We start from the raw sequence: 23,191 nt of genomic DNA on the forward strand, positions 1-23,191 counted from the left end.
ATTCAGAGGGGTGGATTTAAAAACGTTGCTCCTAACTCTGGGCAGACCCGCAATCTGTGAGCGTGGAACAGGTAACCAGCACCTCCCCCCCCCGCCCCGTCGGGTTAGCACTGATATCTTAGCAAGAACTTTTAAATCTAATCCTGTTCCCGTGTCTAAGGGAAACACGAGCTGTACGTAGTGCCCAGCGCTTCCAGCCCCATCCGTCTAGGAGCTGAGGTGTTYATCACGGTATCAAACTTTAAGGGTCAGGGATAGTTCGACTCCAGAGCACTCGCAGCGTGTTTGTCTTCTGCTCRGGCTCCGTTTCACTGCCCGGAACAAAAGCGGGTAACTGTTCTCTTCAGCCTCGCTCAGAGGTGACTTTTTTTTTTTTTTTTTTCCCAGTCTTTATGAGTTCATATATATGGATTTCAAGCTCATATTGGGTTTTCTAATATTTGCTGCCTCCTGTGCGCTAACTTTGTATGATGTTTTCCACCTTCCCCATTTCTCATATTGGTTTCAGAGTGGCCTAGTTGGAGTCGCACTGTTGTGGGTGGGTTCTTGGGCTTGATTTTTTTTTTTTTTTAATCAGTGACCTAATGCATATGTGTAACCAGCTTATGCTGCCACTCCCCGAGCTCCTCAGTTCTTGCCTTTTTCTTTTCTCAGTTCCTCAGCTACTGACTTTCATTTACATGCAAAATGARCTATGTTTTCTAAGTCTCTGTTTTGGTGTGTTAGATTTTTTTTGTTTGTTTGTTTTAATACTATCTTTGTAACTTGGTCTCTGTCAACCTTCAGGGAAGAGGATGATGGAGGGACTGAAAAGAATAAGCCTTGTTCCCGTTTCAAAGCTCTTACCAAACATTAGCAGTGCTTTCCCACAGACACGTTCCAACRTGCAAAGAGTGTCTTTAAGGTACAAATTTAGAGCGATTATTTTCTTAAGGTTGTAAAAGCTGTGGAGGATACCTTGCTGTATGGCAGTTGAAGTTTTGGAAGCGTAGCCTATGCAGTGAAATACTACTAATGCTAGAATTTAGTTTTTGTATTTAAGCTGTTCTTTTTGTAAAGAGATCTACAGAATGTTCACTGTCTGAAGCCTTGCTGGTTATTAGAACTTTTCCAGTTAAGTATGGACTGGAGATCATAGAATCAGTAAGGTTGGAAGAGACCTCTGGAGATCATCTAGTCCAACCTCCCAAAACTAGATACTTCCTCTGACAAATAATAGCTAGAGTCCTTGTGCGGGGAAGGTGACCACTGGCAAGGTGCAGTTAGGTGAGGAAGGATCTTGATTTTAAATATCGTGGTATTTAGAAACAAATAACTGTCTTAGTGATTTTTTWAAAAAAAGTATACTTAGAGAGCTTGGAAGGTAACGGTGAGGCTGTGCTAAACCGTAACTGAAATTTCAAAGTAGCCTGAATGTGTGTTTCCATTGCAGGTTTACAGGATGTCTTGTACTGGCGTCCTGCGCTATATCCTTGCTCCACGGATTTGTGTATAGAGAGGGAAGCTAGATGTGATGCTGTCAAGGAATATAGGTCAGAGGCTATGTGCAGTGTCCAGCTCTAAAGTACAGTTAGACTCTTAACAGCGTTTTTTGCAAGTAAGGCCTGCACGTTCTCTGTTCTTGCCTTGAAGTTTCTGCTCCTAGTGTAGTGGTACCCCAATACAGGTGACATTGAAAAACCCTTTGGCAAAAGTACTGCTGCCTATTGAAATATCAGCTTGATAGAGTTAGTGCTCTGCAATTAAGTCTTGCATAAATACCTAAACTTTGCAACTATGCAACTGTTTTTTCACACACTGCCTGTCTCAAAATTGCTTTTTCTGAACTCAGCAAAGAGTCCAGCTGGTGACTTTTTTTTTTTTTTTTTTTTGAAGAGCAGTTAGGTTGCAAAAACAGGGCACAGTTCTTTATACTGGAAAGCTATATAGCATGCTTTTGCTTGCTTGCCTAAAGTCCATGCTGATTTAGGAGAGTCTGGGTTTCTTGCTGTGTTGATCTGTTATCCTCTAGCTGTAGTGATTGGAAACTTGCTTCTAATTCTCCTGACAGTGTGGCCAGTACCTATCTATTTGTTCATGTGCCAGTGTTGTCCTTCATAAAAATAGCTCTTCCGTGCTTTCAGCAAGCACTCCATTTCCCCTTCTTGGCTCCTTATTCTCCASCTATGCAGGTCAGCCTTGTGGTTTCTCTTTTCCCAATTCTCTCATGCTGTTCTGTGCCTGTGTTTTTATAAAGTAATCCCTGAACGTGACCGACCAGGCAGGACACAGAATGCCAAAGAACCTCTCGCTAGGGTGTTGTGTGGTAGATAGGGATGGATAACTTCGTGTCGGTGTCTTTCACTACTGGATCAAATTGGTGGCTCACAGGTGGTGGCGATGAGCTAATATTCTGTGTTTCTTTCTTTCCCTTTGCTATTAATTGGAAGCTCATAAATCAAAATTTTTTGCAAATTCCAAAGGATATGTCCTTGTCTTGTTCCATTTCATCTGTGTTTTTCTTATCCGGGAGTTTTTACGCTGTTCCTGTTGTCTGTATCRACAACACTTCAACTTCTTGTGCCAAAGTCACTGATGGAAAATATTCTGGCAAGATTGATCCAGCAGACAGGTTCACCCAGCTCCATTGCAAGGGGAATTATTAGCTGGATGAGACTGTAAGTATGACTTAGTCCACAGGCCACTGCTAGCTACCTTAAATTTCTGAGATCACCCTTTTTGTATGTGCTTTTTAAACTCACTTCCAACTCTTAAGTAGTAATCAGATGCTGCATGCTTTAAGGCTCACAGATGAAATCCTGTGTAATGCCATAAAAAGTCATACTAGATCAGACCAGAAATCCATCTGGCCCAATATCCTGTTTACTAGTAACCAGTAGCAGATGCACTGAGAGAGGAGTGCACTAACACAGCAAAGCTAATCTAGGGAAATACTGCTCTGCTTTTCTCATGCCAGCAGCTCATGAACTTCCTGAGCCAGGTGTAGCAATCCTTGAATTTAATAACCTTCATATTTGTGCTCCGTGAGCTTGTCCACTTGCTTTGAATCATCCCAGCGTTCACTACCTTGTGCAAGGAGTCACAAAACTGAACACTATACCTGCTTGTGTTGAAAGAGACAGCAAATGAATGGGGAGGGTGTCGTAAAATTAGCAAAAAGTAAATTTGTAACATATTTCTTCACTTTCTCCCTGATTTTAGGAAGGTGTAGTTTCCTATCCTAGCAGTTTCCTCTCCTAGCTAGGCTGTATTGTCCCCATCTTCTTAGCCTTTCCTTTCTGTCTCTTCTTGCTTGTTGTGTCATTCCAGTTACAGTCCAGGCTCCTTGGGATAGGGATGGCAGGAGGGGCAGTGTAGGCAAGTGAAGGGAGATTAGCAAAAGCAGTGATCAGATCGGCACACGATGTTTATGGTGCAGGTGCCTCTTTAGAGAACATGATATACTGTGGATTTGTATTTTGTTCTATTTTCTTCATAATTACAGGCATTGCACTTGCTCCATAATGATTAAAAAACCCACAGAGATACTGTTTGCATGGAATACTCTGCTAGAGCCCTGGTATCTCATTCCTGGGGTTAGCTTGTTCTGTCCGTCTTTTTTTGTTTTGTTTTGTTTTTTTAACTTAAGATTGTTGTTCCTGATTGCTTTGCTGAATTTGATCATCCACTCGTATCACGAGATTTTGCTGCAATTCCTAATTATTTACTGATAAAGTTAAATTATTCAGAGTAGCAAATGTTGTCATCTTAGTATTATCTTCTCTTACATAGTTTGATGCAGTTAAACCGACAGAAGCTGTGTTGACTTCTCTCCACTACATAACAGACCAGTGATGCCTGTCTTCTCTCCACCCTTATCTCTTTTAACCAGTTATTTGTGTATGTGAAGGATCTTTCCTTTTATCTTATGGCGGTTCAGTTCCCTGAAGAGCTTTGGTGAAGGATCTTGTCGCTCTATATGTTTGTGTGTGTGTGTGTGTGTGTGTATACTTCTTAATGCAATGTATAAGCTGCCTTTTTCTTGTGGATGTGCTCTGACTCCTTCAGAAAGGAAAAAAAGAACCCAACAACCTCTGACTCTTGAGACGTGACTTCATTTTATAAAATATAATTATCCCTGTGTCCACTTAGTTTGTTCATGGGGACAGCTTCGTCGATTTGCCCACTTTGCCTGCCTAATTTGTGGTTGCACGGATGCCTCTGAATCTGTCTTTTTGAACTGATGTAAGTGTTTTTCAGGTATCCCAGGACAGCTTTAAGTGGGAAGCTACCCGTGGCATTTGTCAGGTATCCCAGGACAGCTTTAAGCAGGAAGCTACACGTGGCATTTGTCACATTGCTGTTTTATGCTCGAGTTCCCTCAGTGTTTGAGCAAATGCAATCGGGCTCTGGCCATTTGGTCAGGAACCTCCTACAGACTCTCCATTTGGAGATGRGTCCTCTTGTGGTCCCTCCACACAGAAGAACCCCGAAGTGAGGAAGTTCTCTATCCTCCTCCATGGTGAGCGTGGATGTAAAGAGAGGTGGTTATCTGGGCTTGACTTTTGAGTGGTCCTCTTGTCCCCCTGGCACTTTATCTGCTCGGTTGGCTCTCTGGCAGTTTTCCTTTTCCAGATACATGCTGAAAAGATGATTTCTTTTGATTCTTATGATTCTATGTTCTTATGATTTTAGTAAGCTGCTCCTCGAATTTTATTTGACTTGCCTTACCATGGCTGAAAGAGGAGAGCAGAAGTGAACAGGGCTTAGTCAGCGAATTAGGTGTGAAGTACAGTTTAACTTTTGGGAGACATCATCTTATAATTATTTATCCTAGCGCTTAATCACGTGACTTTTTTGGTCAGTCTCTTTTGAAGTGCACTTGCTTTGAGCTTTTGAATAGCGTCTTCAGATATTTTTCATGCCATCTGTGAAGACTTTACTTGTGGTTGCCAAGTATAATTCATTTTAAGAAAAAAAAAAGCTTTTTTTTCTCAGTAGTTTAGCGTTGCTGTACTGAATAGGTTGGCTTCTGTTACTTCTGTCATATGGTCAGATTGGACGATAGCGGCTCTTACTAATGCTCTACTCACTGTTCAAGATGAAGTCAGGAATTGCTGCGTCTCATGTGCTGTCAGGGAGGAGTTGCTTTATGCTGTTTAAGAACTTAGTCTTGGCCTTACGTATTGACACAACGCTTGCTCAGTTTACGTGGAGGCATTCTAGATCTCSGTTTAATACCGTGTTTCCTGCTTGTCCAGCCCTCTGGCGATACTGTGTCCATTGCTATTGCTGTTTGGGTGGCTAATACTGTATTTYTCTTACTTAAGCCCAGAATTCTCATCTATATGGCATTTCTTGCTGACGCAGCAAACTTATGTGACTTGAATGGTTCCGTGCGCTAAAGAAAGTTTAGATCCTCCAAAGGCTTCCTTAATTCTTAATAATGTGGTATTAGTGTCCCATCGATTTGTCTGCCCTCCACTGTATTTTCAGCATACCTGCTGCATCCGTATTACCRCATTAAAAATGGGCATCTGAGTTTCTCCATCCTTCTTCTAGACTTCCAGACTACAATTTCTGTGCAGAAACACATTTATGTTTYGGTATTGTCTTTCCATTTATTTCACTTGTATTGATCGTCTAGCTTCTGATTTTATATATTTTTTTATATTGTTATTTATATTTATTGCCAACTCTTGTCTTACCTCTAGGGTTTTCCTTGTTTGGTTGTTTTTTGAGTAGATAGTTCTTATCTGTTTCTTTTCCCCAAACACTTCATTGTCCTCAAATATATGCTCTTCTGTGCCTGCTGGCTTTCTCTACTCTTGTTTTGAAGTATCAGAGGGGTCTTTAATCCTGATTTCAAGTGCTGGTATCCTGATGCTATTTTGATTGATTTGGTGTGGGAGCAATTCTTTGAAATGCTAGCACAGAAAGAATTCGTGGTCTTCAGCCTCTTCTCCACCTGAATTTTGCTTACAGAAACTTCTCTCTCACCTGTGTTGGTGGTACCCGTGTGGACCACAGCCAACAACTTCTTCCCGGTGTTATTTAGGAGCCTGGTCTCACCCAAATGGGTGATCACAGAGTGGTCCTGTGTGAAGTTTATCTGAAATTTATAACCAAATCACCCAAATCAAATTGGGTTCCTGTATAGGTTTTAGTTCCCCCGAAGCATGCATCTGACAAATCAAAGTGCCGGTGTGAAGGACAGGCCYGTGATGCTTACTGTCGGACATTATCCGTGCATGTATATGCCCTTTTGAGCTGTAYAGAGCTTTTGGTTTTGGTGAAATTGTGGCAGCGTTAATCTGGGTCTACAGAGAGCTGTAAGGATTGAAGGTTTCAAAGTATAGCAGCGAAGATGCCAGTATGGAAGCTGTAATCTGCAGGTTATGTTACTGAGGGGTAAATGCTTAGTCTTGTGCCTAGGTCACAGCTATATTCCATGTTAAGTCCATCTAGAGTTTTTTTTGTTGTTGTTTTTTGTTTTTTTCGACAGAGGGAGAAGATACCTTAACTCCTTGTTAAAAATGTTTTGTTTATATGGGAACAGATAACTTATGTGTGGTTCAGCAAACCCTACCGTGTGGAAGACTGCTTATTTCTAGAAACTGGCAAAAACAGCGCAGTGCTAATTAGTGCGAGACTTGTAACCATTTTCTTTTAGCTTTTCATACCGTATTTCTTCCTGCAGGATGTGTTCAGAGCAGCTCATTTTCGAAAATGAACAGGTATCACTTACCTGTCTGAACCTTGTGTTTTAGTTTGCTCTCCTGTGAGTAGATCTCCTCTGGGTAATAACTTAATAGCCTCAGGAGCTGACAGCAGTTCTACCTTGAAGATTAGTCTGACAGTTCCTGCTTTGCGAAAGGTAATTGAATGGCTTGGATTTGATAGCCTTAACATCTAATGCAGGACTTGGATATTCAGTTGTGACRCTGGGAAAGCTGTTCTGTTGTCTTCCTCTTTTATACTACTTTTTAAAAAATTATTCCTTAATGATTAAATCAGGCTAGGAAAACTGCAGGTGTTTACAAAGATGTGAAGTTTTCTTTCCAGTTCTGAATTTGCTGGCCTGCTCTGAAGCTGCCATGTAATCTTCTAAGATGAGCTGGCCGAATTGCACGTGGTACTTTAGAGGAGGCCACATAATTTAKTAAGTACTTTGAGTAGTCAACTGTCCCATATATGTGTTTTAATGTATTGTTTCTATCAACAGAGCTTGATGATGAGTTTGTGCAGCTCCTAACGGTGCTAAGAAAACTCTGGAACACCAGCTTTTCGTCAAGCTACTCTTTTCTTTTCTTTTTTTTTTCCCCTGGTCCACAAGGAATCACCGTACTCTAGCGACAAAACTAGGTTAATCAAGTTGTAGGAGAAGCATACTTAAACTCTGTTATAGCCAGTCTGAAGTACTTGTTTCTTAGTTTTGTTTTACGTTGTAAAATATGGAAACTTTGATCTTAACAATTTGTTATGAAGCTGGCAAATTCATAACTTGTTTTATGTAGCAGAAGATTATGGGGTTTAAAGCTGCATGATTTTTCTCAAATACTTGTTATGGGTAACATCTGGCTTGCAGAAATAAAGCAAATTAAATGATAGTCTTTTTCAAGCTCTCATGTTAACAGGGCATTTTACAGAAAAAATAAATTGAATTATTACTGCTTATTTGACAAAATTTGGTAGGTAAGTTTCTGCAGTGTAGTGATTCCAGTGTCTCAGAAGACTTACTGGTCTTGAAGCCTTCATGCATTGGGAATCTCAGAATTCCTTATTGATTTGACTTCTATTTAGGCGTATTAAACGAGAGGAAGTCCTCTAAATACAGCTTACAAAATTGTTCCTCTAACAGGGAAAACTCTGGCAATTGTAACACCTGAAACAGTTGAACTTTTTTGAAGTCTACTGATTGGATTTTTTTTTTTAATCCTGCAGCAATGCTACTTTGCCTAGTTGGACTGTCCTTAGGTACCTCATAACTGCCTTAGCTGTTTGCAGTGTGCCAGGCTAGTTTCTGCAGCTTGGTTTTTATTTCCTAGAACTTAAAAGAACAAGCTTCAATGAACAAATTAAACTTATTAACCAGTAGCTCCTAATTTTAATGAGATGGAGACCACATACTTTGCAAGTCYATACTTCAAGTGCAAGTTAGACTTCAAAAGTCTTGCCTTTTAGGAGGCACCTGAACATATTCTCTTGCTGTTGCTTTATGACAACATGCTTTTGGCATGGTTGGAGTCGCAGATAACAGCCTACTGTTAGTAGGGAGGGAGATGTTGTAGCAGCACATGCATTAAGTAACTTTTTAGGTGGAAATAAACACTTCCAAAATGCATTCTCTGCATGCTTCCACCAGGCAGCATGGTGGTTTTGCTTGCCCCAGAGAAATGCTTGCTCTGTGTTTTTAGCTAGTCGCAGACTGTTTTAGCTGGCTTAACCTAGTGCCAAAGCATCAGGGCTARATTAGATGGTTTGGAGGCCCTCAGGTTCTCTGGATGATCCTCTTGCAACTAAAATCAGGACTGCAGCTGCTTAAGGCATCTGATATTGTTTCCCAGCTGTCCCCTGTTTGGAAAGGGTTTTTACTTCTGAAACAGCTTTGTATAGTACTGGCAGCACTAAGGCTTCAGTTTTATTGGTGACAGATGCAACAGTAGTGATGGTAAACTACTAGTTAGTCTGTGTTCTACTGTGGAAAGAATATCTGTGCTGAAATTGATACTCAGTGGTTAAGATCCAAGACTGATATTAGCCTTCAAACCAATAGGCAGTCCTTTGTTTTTGTCTAGATTTACTGGATACAGCACTGGCACTTAGCGTCTTTTAGCATTTCTAAATGTTAGCCGTTATTGTGCGTGCCAGAGTTCCTTCACTTGTCAAGATCTATGATTTGGAGCGTGGTGTTTTGGAACCGTTTGTTCTGTTCTCTCTGGTCTCTACAGAAAACAAAGTGCTTCAACTTAAGGGAGACAACGTGCTCTTAGGCAGGGTTTTTTTTTGGGGGGGGGGAGGGAACTTTGTGGCTCAGGAACTTTGTGGCTCAGGGTTTTGGCATGCAACATATGGGCTGGGGGATTTGAGGGTGTCTGCATCTCCCTGGCAAAAAGCAGTTTGGATCCAAAACTGCCCGTGTGTGGGATGAAGGTTGGGCGGTCAGGCAGCCCTCTTCGCTACCACCTATTTTTAAAGACTCTAAGTTTTGGGCTGTGACTTTTGGGCATCTAGTTGGCCAACAAATACTAAGCACTTACTGCAAGAAACCTTGGGCTCATTTTTGTTATTTTTGTGATATCAGTAATCCACCCCCCTTTCAATTGGCACTCATATTTGGGTTTCTTGTATCAGAAGAGATTCCTCAGGGTTTGTGAAGGCCTGCAGGGCCAAAGCTTTCTAGGTATTCCACTGTAATGTCTTRGAATCAAATTCTATAACTTTTCTTGTGTAGGTCCTGTGGAAAGCTTGCASTGATTCTGGACACTGAAACTCAGTTTCAAAGTGCTATACTCAGTGCTCTACTACTCCTATGGGTTTCTGCTGATACAAATCTTCAGATTCACTGCGCCAAATGCTGATTGTAGAGAATCTGAGTCATTGCCATYGTTTTGGCTTTGGAAATTATTAAAATTTTTTGTAAAGCTGTTCCCTGTGACACCTTTTGGTAAACTGGAGCTTGTCTTCACAAACTGTTCAATCAGTCTCTGGTAACATTTACAAAAGCTTGGAATAGTCTCTGTGTTCTGGTTGATCAGCTTTTCTATAGCATGCTATAATTGTAGCACAAGGCATGTTAGAGTAGGAAATRTGCTTGCTAAGGAGGTGTTCTAAAATGCATTTGTGTTGAAACTCCATCTGTTAAGTCGTCTTGAACGGCTCTCTTACCAACTCTAAAACTGAATGTAGCAATAGCTTATACCACTTGAGCAAACCTATCTTCGAACAGCATCACTGTGTCCTGGTGCTAGTTTTGTATAGTACTTAAATCTGTCCCCTCTTTAAATTAAGATAGGGCTCCCTGCTAATAGTTTTGAGATCATTTGCAATTAAACGGGGTTATAAGGAACCTGCCCTTGTACCAGTGCTCAACACCAGTAGCCTTTCTTCAAGTAACTAATAGAATTGCCTGAGGCACAGATGGCTAAAATTAGTCTTCTAGGAAACTAGGTACGACCTTGTGTTACAAGGACTTTTGCTGCTTATCTGTAGATATCTGTATCAAAATGTAGAGGCTGCATTTCTGTGGTGGAGAGAGCTTTGAGCATCTATAACTATGAAAAGCTTTTTATGTTGGATAATTGCTGACACTTCTGATGCTGCTGTTGGCAGTGATTAACTCGGCATCTGGATGCAGCTCGAAAGAGTAATCTCCTGGTACAATGTGATCAGTACCAGCGGGTATTAGGGCTTCAAAGAAGATGGAGATATGACCTGACATGGTATGGATTACTTGGTAACGATCATTTCTAATTGTCAACTGCACTGAAGATTAGCGACTGAAAGCGGAAGTCTACTCTGAGTGGCTTCATACAGAAGCAACCTCCTAACTTTGTGATTGGTGATATTTGCCTTCAAGGTAAAGTTAAATTTATCTGTACAAAATAGTGCTTTATTCTAGCTTCTGGGAGAAGTTTTTAGTGTGTGAGGGACAGTGTACAGAGCTGGACAGTTCTGGCATCTGTTTCCTTGTGTGAATTTGCCTCCTTGCATGAAATAAGACTGTTTGCCTTACCCTGATGTTCAACTTCAGCAGCTTCTCCTTAAGACTGATTCTAATTAAATAGGTAATTCATCATGTGAGAGTAAGGAAGAAGTTCCTTTCCAAGTATAATCAGGCTTCTTGAGCTTTGTTGCCATCCTCTCAAATGCCAGACCCTTCTGAGGTTGGTAGTAGACTGCCAGCTGAATGTGAATGGCTGTTGCTGGGAAGTAGAACAGGATTTTCAAGTGTCTGCTATGCTTGCTTATGTTTAGGAGCGCAGTGAGTGGTGTGGGGTTTTTTTTGGCTTGTGAAAAACTTCTTTGCAGATGAGTAGGCAAGAACYGTATTATTTGGCATGGGCATTGATTGCCAGTTGGGACTGTCAGGACTTATCTAGTCTCCCTGCCACTGAGTTAGTTATTGGCACACTCGTCTCTCCTCCTTGCTACRGTTAGTACATGTTATTGCTTTACTTTTTAGGAGGGCTGAAATATTAATCTGATTTAAAGACTAGGATTGTTGGGTAATAAGTTGAGTGAATTTCAATAYGTGAATGTCTGACAGAGCTAACTGCATTGTGTGTTTCTGGTCACTGCATCTTCAGTGGAGTTGGAGAACATGCAAAGAAGGGGTGTTAAATTGAAGGCAATGGAGCAGCTGCCTATCCAGGAGGAACTAAAAAGTCTGTGACTGCTTAGTTTGAAAACATTTCTTTAAAATGCAGACGACAAACTTCTGGGTCTTGCTGTSCCAGGAGTTTGTGGAAACTGAGTTTAGATGCATTCAGAAAGGSATCAGATAAATCTGTGGACAGCAGGTCTGTAAAAGCAGATGCAGATGGGACTGGRCAGGGGTACCCATACTAACATCTCTAACGCAACAGTTGCGGATGCTGGTCAGGTTGCAAAAACTGGCCAGGCTCCTGCTCCCTCTAGCATCTCCCTATAGATCTATGATCATCATGGTTGGAGAGAGAATATCGGGCTAGGAAGACCACCAGTAGGACTTTTCTTATTTCAAGTGCTTGGTTATCCCAGCTTCATGGACCCTCTTTCTTTTTGGAATTTGAAAGGCTGGAGGAGGCAGCAGAGGCTTGCTGAGTTTCTCGCTTCCTGATCCATCTCTGAGAAAAACGTAGTCTTATCRGAAATTGGACTATTAAACCCCACTTTTAGCATGAGAAATACATACTCAGTCTTTTTTTTTAAAACACGTTTGGGGAACTTTTGGTGTAGTTTTGTACTTTAACACTGAGCCTGTGAGTTTACTCTTTGCTTGGTATTGAAATACCCTGTTGTGGAGTGTTAAAAGCTTTAAGTTGTAGCTGCTGTGCCCAAAAGGGGAGGTTTTGATCATGCCTTTCCCATGTACTGCTTCTGGTGCTTGTCAAACCTGTTTCTGAGCTGCTTTAACTCTCTAACCTGGCACAAAATTATCCAGTTATTGCAGTTATTGTTGAGTTTGTTTTTTTTTCCTGTTGTTACAATGAGTTAGACTTGTTCACAAGTAGGTCTGATAAGGACAGGCAGGAGAGAAAACAGCAGGAATTCCCACTCTTGGTTGTGGCAGCTGTTTGGCTTGCTCCATTTTGTGGAGAATATGCTTTTTCTTTCTTTCTTTCTTTCTTTCTTTCTTTTTCTTTTCTTTTCTTTTTTTTTTCATGAAAGCTCTCATTTGGTCCTTGTGCAAGTTCCCAACTGCAAACATCTTGACTTAAGAACTTTTGAGGGAGCGTATGGGTTTATTTCCTTAGTCTTAGTGTTCTTATGTGATTTTTTTTTTTTGACTACCACTAGCTAAAACTGTATAATAACATCCAGTAGCCACTTAATAAACTGCCTCGCTAGCTAGTAAGTATTGTCAGCTGGATTGTTGGCCCATTTTGAAAGGGGATGATATATGGAGGAAGAGAACCAGGATTAGAAGCTGCAAAGAACTTAAAGTCTACCTGAACAGAGCTCTTGAGGAACAGCAGTGGTCYTGATGAACAGAGTCTAGTGGGCTTCTTCTGGAAAGGCTCACTTGCCTTTAAAGAGCCAGCTGTGTCATCTGAGTATGTGGCAGGCTTCCTGCTGGGCAGCTCTCAAGGCCTGAATCTGTCAAGTGGGTGAAAATTGATCCCAAATGGCAGCATTTGGCTCTTAGTTTGTGCTTAGGTCTGGGGAGGAGGAGTATGAGCTTAGCAAGCAGCTCTTCTAAGGGACATTGAATTAAGAGTCTGTTAATGATCTAGTAAGCCAATGTATTAAACGGGGGAATGTTGAACAAATCATCTTTGCTTTGAGGGCTGAGAGGTCAATGTGTTCTAACAATGATTGATTAAATTTTTCTTCAAAATAAATATAGAACTGAAGAAATTAATCTTGGGATGTGAATCAGTGGAATCTTGCAAGAAAACTCCTTTGCTGATAGGAGATTTTTTTGGAACATGCTTGCACTATCCAAGCCAGGACCACAACTGGGGAGTTGACCTGACCATGTCTAGTAAGACAAATCCTGTTTGATAAGACAGAGTGAAGGTTCAAAATCTTGTTTTAAATGTTCTTCTATCTTAACTCAATGTTTAATAAAGGCGTATGTTCCTTTTCAGTCCTTCTCTCCAAACTCACAGCATACCTAGACTGTTAATCAGCACTGTTTCACTTGGTGGACCTCTTATTTCAGGAGAAGCCCAACAAGAAGCTCTGGTTCTTTGCTCTGCTGTTAGTTTGATGGGCCCGTATGTGTGAAGTGGGGTAGCCTTATTCTAATTGCTCATTTATATATAACATTTTCTATACTTTGACCATTCTTGGTGAATTAACCATTTTTGCTCTATCTTCACTGGGCTGTGTTTTCTGAAATGAAACCTCTAGGAGTGAAGGGATGATGCAAGGACAGAACAGTTTCAGATGCAACCTGAGCATAACATCAGAACTCCAGTTTAGCTTATTACTTCTATGCACAAGTAAGCAAAGAGAAAAATTTCAAACCTGCCCAGTTATCTTGAAACTTTCTTGTCCTTTCATGGAAGAGAGCTCAGCTTTGAGAACGAACACTTACTTGTGTAACAAATGTAACAGGACAGAATTGTTGATTTGTCGCTGTAGTGTTTGAATGAGACTTTGGTCATCAGAGTAGAACTCGGGGCTAGCTGTTGCTTTGGTAGCTCTTATAYGAGAAAAAAAAGCAGATGGTTTGTTTCAGGATGTGTACTTGGTTTTTCCTAGGGTCCGACAATAGCTTTCTTTCAAGCTACAATTTCTCACGTATCTGTTCTGCAAAAGCTTTGGTCATCTGGAAATGAAAAGTAAACTTCTCTTAAGTAGGCTTTTCCAGTTTGTTTTTTCTTCRAAATTTGTAGACTGAATCAAACAGATCAAAGTTTCAGGAGTGGAGGCTAGTAACAGAAGTGTRGAACATAACTGTCTTAGTGAGCATCCTCAGCCCCAGAGGACRGGGGAGGAGTAGCCTTGCTGAGATGTCACTGAGCCATGTAGTATCAGATGATCCTTACTACTGGAAGCAGGTAGTCTTGCTCCCACCTGGGAATACCTCCAGGAAGTATAGGCAGTGAAAACTTCGTGTAATGAAACATAATTTGGAGAAGGCAAGAGTCTGTTCTGAATGATTCAAAAGATTTAAAGAATTTCTTTTTAAGGTATTCATGTGTTATAAATGGGACTCTMTCTGAACTTGTCTACCTGTTATCTTTAAATTTAATAATCTCCTAGTCTTATTTAAAGCACCGTTCATCTGAGTATGCCCTTTCATCAGAAAGACTATTGGCATCAGCTCTGAAGTCTTCAGCATCTCTCTACTAACAAAAACCACCTTCTTGTTATGCAAGCTGTAGAAATATGTGCAGGTTTCAGTGGCTTATGAGGAATGTCAAACCTTTACATGCACAGAGATTGCACTCGGGTGTGCCAGTATATAACTCAAAAGTTTCCTTTGTAAGGGCAAAATTAAGATCTAGATGTTCTTGTGGTGCTGTGTTTGAAACATGGGCTACCCATGAATTAGGGGAACGGAGAGTGATACTTCGAGTGGTATTTGCAAGGCTTTTGCAAGCAGCAGTGTTTTTCTTTTTTACTTAAGTGTCAGATAAATATTGTTCTGAGTACTGCCCAAGTACAGTGCCAGAATAACTTCTACTGGCTTTGACCTTTCTTTTTCATTTGAGCAGAACAAATGTAGATATCAGTTTTAGGGTGTATTCAGAGAGGAATTTGTAAATTATTGCATCTGCACAGGAGCTTTACTTCTAAAGTGCAATTAAGGCCATCAGCTTTGTACTCTGTTCTCCTTCAGGTCTTGAATGTAACTATCTSTTTCTGCGGAAAAGACTGGAAAATTTACCCAACAAGATATGACTCGTTCCCCTCCTCGTACTGCTGCTTTCCTGTCTTTTGAGGGCAAACCTAGTCTGCAAACAACCTTAACGTGATCGTTTGGGTCCTCTGTGGCACACTGCTGCTTACCTGCGCACCAGGCGTAGTTTTAATATCTACTGCTAGTTGGCAGAAAATGCTGCTTGCTTATTCTGTACGGTCAAAGCTGATCTCTTTCTTCATGTCCCTTCTGACAAGAAGTGCTCGTTTTCATCCGTTGCTAATCCTTTAATGTTAGCTAGGTTAGGTCAAATCAATACAGTCAAGAGCGGCCTTGTGGGAGGATGATCCGCTCTTTCCCATTACGAGATTTGGGRGCAAAAACTGGAGGTAGGTTCAGAACAAACAGAAGGAGGTTGGTTTTCAGGCAATGAATAACACTCAGAACCAGCCAAAGGATGTTGGGGCTGCAGAAAGGTCGTGCGGGTTCAGAGGGAGACTGGGCAAGCTCATGATGAAATTCCATTAAGCATTACTGAATATGCAGAAACATAACTGACTTGGGAAGGGSCAGAATTAAAAATAATTTTGGAGGTTGGAAAAGTTGCACAGAGAAGTTGTGTACACTTGCCCTCTTCTTTCTGTATACCAGGCATCTACTTACAGTTTCAGACTCAAAACTAAGCTAAATGGGCCTCATTCTTAGGTTCAGCTCTGTTGGCATTCGGAGGTTTTAGTTGTTTTGATGCTCTCCTCAGAGCTGTATCCATTYGTGATCTTTAATGGGTTAGCAACCAGAGCAGTATGTAGATGGAGGTGCAGGTGGCATCTTTGAGCTACTCTCGTCTGATTGAAGTTAAAAATGTGGGCTAAGGCTAAGCACAGAGTTCTCTGTTGCACCTAACAGTGGAGCTCTGATGTGGGTAAGACTGGAGGAGAAGTTTTGCCACATGGTTGAAGCTGTGATGGAAGAAAGAGTAAAGGAGTTTTGCCATGTGGTTGGAAATCCTAAGGAAAACCTATCGGCTTCAGAATGACTTCAGGTTGGGTAAAGGAGGGAAATAAGGCAAGAAAAAGGAACAACGTGAGGGTAATCATAGAATTATAAGGTTGGAAGGGACCTCTGGAGATCATCTGGTCRAACCCTCAGCATAGCCCTGTGTGGGGGTTGAACCCACGACCTTAGCATTAGCAGCACCATGCCCTAACCACCTGAGCTAAACCTGAATAGTCACATATCTAGCAGTTTCCTTGCTAAAATGAGTTCTTAGCCTTCAGTAGTCCTTGGTTGCGTTGATCCTACCTTCTTGTAAGGTGGCTGGATGAACCAGATTAGGGAACCAACCTCAGAGAAGATAAAATGAGTATTTAAAGCATGTCTGTAGCGTGATCCCCTCATTAGCAAAGAGGGTACCAGTGTGATAGGAACAAGGCAGAGTGGTATGTTGGGAGCTGCCTTAACTTGGCAATGTTTTTGAGGGGAAACGCTCACGTAACTGCGCAGCTTAAGTGATCCTTCCTTGCTCCTTCCTCACTCTTTTGCTCTTGCACATAACATGCAGCTTAAGTTTGCTGAACTCTGATTGTCGTGCCAACTTTCCCCTGCCAAAGAGGCATTCCTTGTGTGTTGGCAGAATAGGAGAGGAATGTTTCATTTTACGAACTCATCTGTTTATTGCTTTTAGCCGTTAGGCAGACTCTGCCTTGAAGTTGCCTATTGAGGGTGAGGCTTTAGTATGTACAGATGCTCCTACTAGTTTCCTCACTGCCACTGAAGGTGCTTTAGATCTCTGGAGTGTTTAAAAATGTTAGTACCTTTGAAGTTTTGAAATTGGATTAATATTTTGGAGGTTTGTCTCTGTATATTTGACTTGGAACAGTAATGTGTTCCAGGTGTTATGCCAAAGCTGTTTGACAGTGAGTTCTTCTGAAAGGACTTTCTTGTGCACCAGCAATGGTCTACAAAGACCTTATTTCTTCATATGGCCGTAGAACTCTTTGGTTTAAAATTTGCTGACTTGCACATGTCTTGAGCCAAGCCTGATAGTGGCTCGTTTGAAGACTGACTGCGTTGGTTTCTGGAGCGCTGATTCAAATTCTGTGTGTGGCTGAACAAGCTTCTCGTTGTTCAAACTTAAGATGAGTGCTGGAGCGTCACGTTGGCTACTAAAGTTTTGTTCCAGCATCTAATGCTATTTGGAGATTTCTTACCTTTGTGTGAAGACTTTGCAGTGCAGAAGTGTCCGTTAGGTTAGATTTTTTTTTATCATGTTGCCATGCTTTCATTTGGTAATACATTTTAAAGATGGATTTCTTAAGTATTATGCAGAGTTTTGTGCTGCTAACTAGTAATCAAATAATAACAAGACTAAATACAAAAGACTTCAAAACTGTCTGTAGACCAGCTTCCCGAGAGAACGAATAAAAAATGATTTTATAGAGTTGTCTTCGGTGCTATGACAGAAGCTGTGTCTTCCTCTGGGAGCCAAAAAGTATGTGCAGTATAGCCCAAACTAGAAAGTACTCTGTCTCTGGGAATCACTTCTGTTCTGACTGGCACAGATCCCCCCCCAGGTCCTGGAGGAGATGAAAGATCTGGTTGTGTACTCAAAGGTAGCAAATATTATTTATTCATGAGCTGCCTTCAGGGACATTAGTTTTTACTCTGTTGCGACTAAAGCAAGCTCAGAAGCTGACTTCTCATCTAGCTTTGAAAAATAATGGAGAAAAACATGTAGTGAAGCTTAAAGCTTCTGGTGTGGCCTTTTTTCTCTCACTGACAACTGGAAAAGGATTTTGGTGCCTGCGGAGCTTCCCCAGTTGATTTGATAGTGTTTGTCTGAATGCTGTGGCCTTTGAGGTCTGAACAGAAATGCTGCTTGTTGGCACTGTGCTGAGAACAGGCAGGTGCCTTCGCCTTGCTTATGTCAAGTGATGCAGAGGAGTATGTCCTGAGTACAGCTGCTTGGGTCTCATGCCTAGCTCCCCAAATGTTTCACGTACRTTTTTGGCATTCTGTAAAATCCTTGTTCTGTAAAATAAATTTTTCMCGAAGAGTTTTTTTGGGGGGAAACCAAAGCAACCTTATTGAAAGCAGATTCTGCGTTACTTCCGTATCGTTGTGCAAAGCCAAGGTCTGGGCAGTTCAGCCTGGCATCTGTGCCAGGGCATGTGTAACCCTAAAGCCTAGCTAGTGCTCTCAAGGAGATGCCAAAGGAAATGGGCAAAGTGGCTGGAGGTACTAATGAACATGCAAAAGTTTAATTGTCTGTCAAAAGCTGGAAAATGTCTATCTTGCTGTTGGTTTCAGACTGCCTCCTTCATTCTCCTTCCCTCTTCTCAGCCTTCATCTTCCCTTTCAGAAGAGGCACAAGCCCCTCTTACTCTGCGTAAGCTGTACAGCTTGCTGAAAGTGTTAAGACAAAATGGAACTCGTTACCATGATAAACCTGCGCACCAACCGAGTTGTCCATATGTATTCAAGCTTGTTCACCATTGCTGCTGCTTTGCTATGAGGGTTGGCTTTCTGTTTTGTGCCATACTGGCAGCTGAACAAGGTTTTCAGCCTCTCGTGCAGGTTGCTGCTCTGACGTGTGCTGCAATCATAAGCCAAGTCCTTCTCATTACCCTAGGGTCCCTCATGCTTTGCTTGAGAGGCCTTGGTACTGGACAGGGCTTCTGGACRAGCCCAGCAATGTTGATGCAGGAGTGAGTCAGAAAATGAGCTCAATCCAGCTTTCAAGTCTCCAATGCTCTCGTGAGCCTGGGAGTCCTGTATGAGAACGTGCTGTTATGGGAATGTGGGAGAGCCAGGGAGGAGTCCTGTTTGCTGTGCTGCGGGTTGAAAGGTCTCYTAATAAATTGGTTTTCTGAAGCACGGCCGGAGTTTTGTAACTTGGCCTTACTAGCAGGAAGTTGTAGGGACTGACCAATGTTGGGAATTTAAGTTACACTTTGGTTCTTCCATAATGCGCTTGTGTTCTTGTCGTCAAGCAGGACGTGAATAATATGTAATTCCTGGCTTCAGGCCTTAACCCTAGCAGAGCTTGAGATGATTTATTTGCTTTTATTTCTTAAGTAAATAAATGTAACTTAGAGCGCATTATAAATAGGTTTTTCTGCTTAGCTGCTGTGTTTGCAGATGCCAGTACTTCTTGGAGGTTATTTATATCAACAAACTGAGGTAGTTTTTGACCAAATATCTCAATATGGYGTTTCTGTGCAGTACTTCCTCCCCCACTCTCCCAAGCTGCAGTGTTGGGATGTGTTGAAGGTGGAAAATGAGCAAGCTTCCCTAGGTCAAAAAGCATTTAAATGGATGTGTCAGGTTCATGGGATAGTCCATCTGGTCTGTGCTCAAGAGTGCTGTACAGATTGGGTTGTCAAGTCAATAAAAAGCACTGCAATCCCACTTTGACTCTATGTATAGGTGCTTGCATGTCCTCTGCAATTTAGCCGAGTTCGAGTTTGGCTGGTTCTTCCTGTGGCCTTTGATTGGGTCAAATAATCTAATTTTACTTGGTGCTAGGCTCTAAAGTTTTCCTTAATGCTTTAAAAGAAGCCTGATACAGGGAGATTATATTCAGCTACCTGATGTCTTTCTGTTTTGGATGGATGAGTGTTGCTTAGACCTTCTAAGCTGAAGCTGTAAGTGGTGTGTTTTCCTCATCCCAGCGGCTGGCTTTGCTCACAATTTGGTGCTGGGTAGTTGAAGTCAAGGATTAATAATGATAGCTGCTGTGAGCTCTTTAAGACTTTTTGAAGTCTCTTAAAATGCAACTGAGCAAACCTAGCTTTTTGAGGGAAGAAATAATGAGCGATATGGAGAGAACATAGGCTAGCAAGAAGCTTATAAAAGTACAGGACAGAGGTAGACCCAAAYTCCTGCGTGCTTCGGTCCAAGTGGTGACTCTTGGGTAATCGTGACTTTGACACATCTTGTGCTTGCTGTTGGAGAAAAGCCAAAAAAYACTCTTCTTGCTAATGTAGAGCATAGGGCTTTCTCAAAGACAAAAGCTTACTTTTGCCAGTCAGAGTAGAGAGTAGACCACACTTCTTTTCCCTGACATGTATTTATGGAAGCAGTAGTATCAAAGGGTGGTATGAACTCTTAAATTTCTACCTCTGCTGTAATAATTTGGAAAATAAGAAAAGTTCTAGCTTAGGGATAGACTTTGAATGCACTTAGATATTTGGGAGCCAGGGGCTCCTTATAGCATGTTGCAGAGCACGTTGTGTGTAGGGGAAGTCTGCCTTGTAGTTCAGTGTGTCAGATGAGCCTATGTTGCAGAGCACGTTGTGTGTAGGGGAAGTCTGCCTTGTAGTTCAGTGTGTCAGATGAGCCTATGTTCTAGATGGCTGTTAAAGCTCTTCACAACTTGAACTTGCTCATTTCAATTTATTTGTGTTTGAACAGTGCACACTTCTCAAACGGAAGCCAAATGCCTAAGTTTTGAAAAAAATGAAGCAGCCTGTATCTGGTCATCCAGGGTAGAGTTATTTTCCAGAAACACTTTGAAACCATTCAGTTTTGGTTCAGCCTTGGTATCACCCCTTATGAAGCACTCATCCTTACAAACTGGTGTTTGAGCCCTGCTCTGCCGTATGAGCTATGCACTTTTGGAGGGTGTTATTTGAGGGGAGGGAAAAACGAGAAACAAAGACAAAACCCCCTTATGCTTCCTTCTGACCAAAGAGCCTGGAGCATCTCGGGAGATGTAGTCAACCCAAGGATGCTGCCTCCTGGGTGTTCACATTTGGGATCCTGTTTGCCAGGGTGGGAAAGCAGCTTACTGAAAACACAAACCATAATCACTGAGCAGTCAAACATCTGTATTTTAAGAAAAACACTGTCCTCTTCTGAGTGAAAACTCATGCCCTGATTTGTTGTAAGGAGAAATACTAGATTTTTCTATAGGAAGAGGTGTTTGGCTCTGTAAAGTACAAAGCAATATTGGAAGCTGTTGCATTTAGACTTTCTAAAGTGTTTACTTTTTTTTCCTTCTTTTTAAAATCTCTACAGGTATGACTGGCTAGCTGCTGTGCTGCTCTGATGCCCCAGTATTTGCTTACGCTGTGATTTTGGATAATAAAGACAAGTGAATTACGAAACATATGGTGAGTGTCATTTGACTTGATATTCTGGAAGGTCTTAGCACGCAACTCCCATCCTTATTCTTAAAAAAAAAAAAAAAAAAAAAAATCTATAAGGGGAGATGCTATAAAATTCAGTAACATCTAGCCAAAGTACATGAAGTGTCCATCAAACCTGCAGGAGGACGCTTAGAGATCTGAATTAAAGCTCCTCAATTTCTATTCCATGTTTCCATTTCAGTATTTTTCATTCTGTCAGTGCTGTGTTTTGGGTTTTTGTTTTGTTTTTTACCAGAAATAATTTGTCTGAAAACTKAATGCAAATTGCATCCCTGATTGAATTTCCTTAGCTTTAGTTCTAGAAACGTGTGTTGYGAACCGGAAACCAGGTAACTGTAAGGATGTTGTCTGTGATGAATACCTTTTATAGGGAAGTTGTTCAAGCTGGGTAGGTTATAAAGTAGGGGAGAGTCCAAAGTCTTTCATGAGTAACTGGAAGCTTCTCTAAAAGCACTTTAACTTTGTTATGAAATAAGCAGAAAACTAAAAATTGTAGATGTTGAGAACTTTCTTTCCAGAACTGAGAGCAAAGCAAGTAATGCTCCTTGGTGAGAGTGTTTGACTTCAGCATATGTAGGACACTTACTGCCTGTTTCATGAGATCAGTGATGAAAAAAAAATCTTTTTGGAAATGCTGTTTCTACGTTTGGATAAAGTGACTTCACAGAACAAATTCTTTCTAAATTGTAATTTCTGTTTTATATTTCTCATACAGAAAGCCTAATGAGCTTTTTGAGTTTTGGTAGTCTCAACTAAGTAGGGGGTGGGGGGTTGGGGAGGGAAGGGATGAGRGGAGCATGGCAGGAACAGTTTCATGCTTCCAGCCCGAAGGAGAAATGTGTTGTCAATTTTGCTTCATACTGTATGTCATTATTTTGCCATTTTAGCCCTTAAAAGCAATTTCCCTCTTGATGCCAGTAGTATGAGTGTCATTAATTCCTTGAAACTTCTTAGTTTGAGCAGTTCAGACTGGTGCAGTATGGTGCTTTTAATATCCTTCTGTGGATCCAGTAGGGACTGTAGTTATCCAACTGTGCTATATTTCATATTCTTTTGTCTTAAAGATAAGCTGCTGGAGTCTAAAGAAGCATGCCATTGACATGATGTTGTGGATGGTTTCTTGTGTGGCTTGAAGTCATTGGCTTGTTCTTTTTCTTCATCCCTGCCTGATGCATGTTTGGGATCTTGGGAACCTTTTTATCAGATGAAGTGGTTTCTGTGGAGTTTGGAATCAGCATGCTTTTTTCACTTGAGAGAAGCTTCTGCCCAATTCAAGATGTCCAATTTCCCCCMCACACACACCACCACCACTTGCTTTCTGGTCAGTCACTTGCACACAGATGTGGATTTTAAGCAGAGACTGTTGGACAATATGAATACCAAATCATATAATGAGTAAAGCCAAGTGTACTTTTCCCTTGCTTTTAATATATAGTAGAGGTTGACAATGTATTACGGAAATTCTTTATCAGTTTCAAGACTGAAAAAGTGGTGCYGTCTCAGCCACTGATCTTGCTCCTGACCTGCCTGCACCTGTATCCCATTCCTGCCTCCTGCCTCTTATTTTTCTGTGTGTTTTAACTTCTTCRTATTTAAACATGCCCCATGTCATGCTTTCGTTAGCCCATAATTCTCTGTAGGCTAGCACACCGGCTCAAGTCATTGCTCTTCAAGGACCGTTTGTATCCTCACCTGAATGTTCCCTGCCTCAGGCCCCTCCAGCAGAGATGCGCTGGCCTGGCTTATTCTCAGCATTGATGCGGCCTCAGCTCCTGCGCTGGTGATAGGGAAACGCTTTGTCCGTAGGAGTGAAGAGTCAGCTCCTGGCTCTGTTCTCCTTCAATGTGCTTGGTGAGCCTGCAGCACCATATCCACAGCATTTGGAGGAACCTGGTGTTAGGAGCAATTTTGGGGGGATAGCATAAACAAACAAGCGCAACAGTGAAACTCCCAGCTTAAACAGTTGCACATGGGGTGTGTGTCTGCTGGCTCAGTGAGTGGTGCTTTGCAGGGGCTTTCTACAAAAGAGAGAGAGATTCAC

The 23,191-nt window shown here is 41.5% G+C and overlaps 1 protein-coding gene across 4 annotated transcripts in view; it reads left to right on the forward strand.

The window, feature by feature from the left end:
• Positions 1–260: 260 nt before the first annotated feature.
• Positions 261–23,191, forward strand: part of CSNK1G1 (casein kinase 1 gamma 1) — a 126,594-nt gene continuing 103,663 nt past the window's right edge. For 2 of the 4 annotated variants that reach the window (XM_085300704.1, XM_085300702.1), the window contains exons 1-3: positions 325–359; positions 787–904; positions 21,020–21,114. The gene's annotated coding sequence lies outside the window, so the exon portion shown is untranslated. Of the gene's footprint in view, positions 360–786; positions 905–21,019; positions 21,115–23,191 lie in introns of those variants that run through there. The other 2 variants (XM_085300703.1, XM_085300706.1) reach the window with 2 other exon arrangements.

This window comes from Rhea americana, unplaced genomic scaffold, assembly GCF_003343005.1.
Source record: "Rhea americana isolate MKP2758 unplaced genomic scaffold, rheAme1 scaffold_168, whole genome shotgun sequence".
NCBI lineage: Eukaryota > Metazoa > Chordata > Aves > Rheiformes > Rheidae > Rhea > Rhea americana.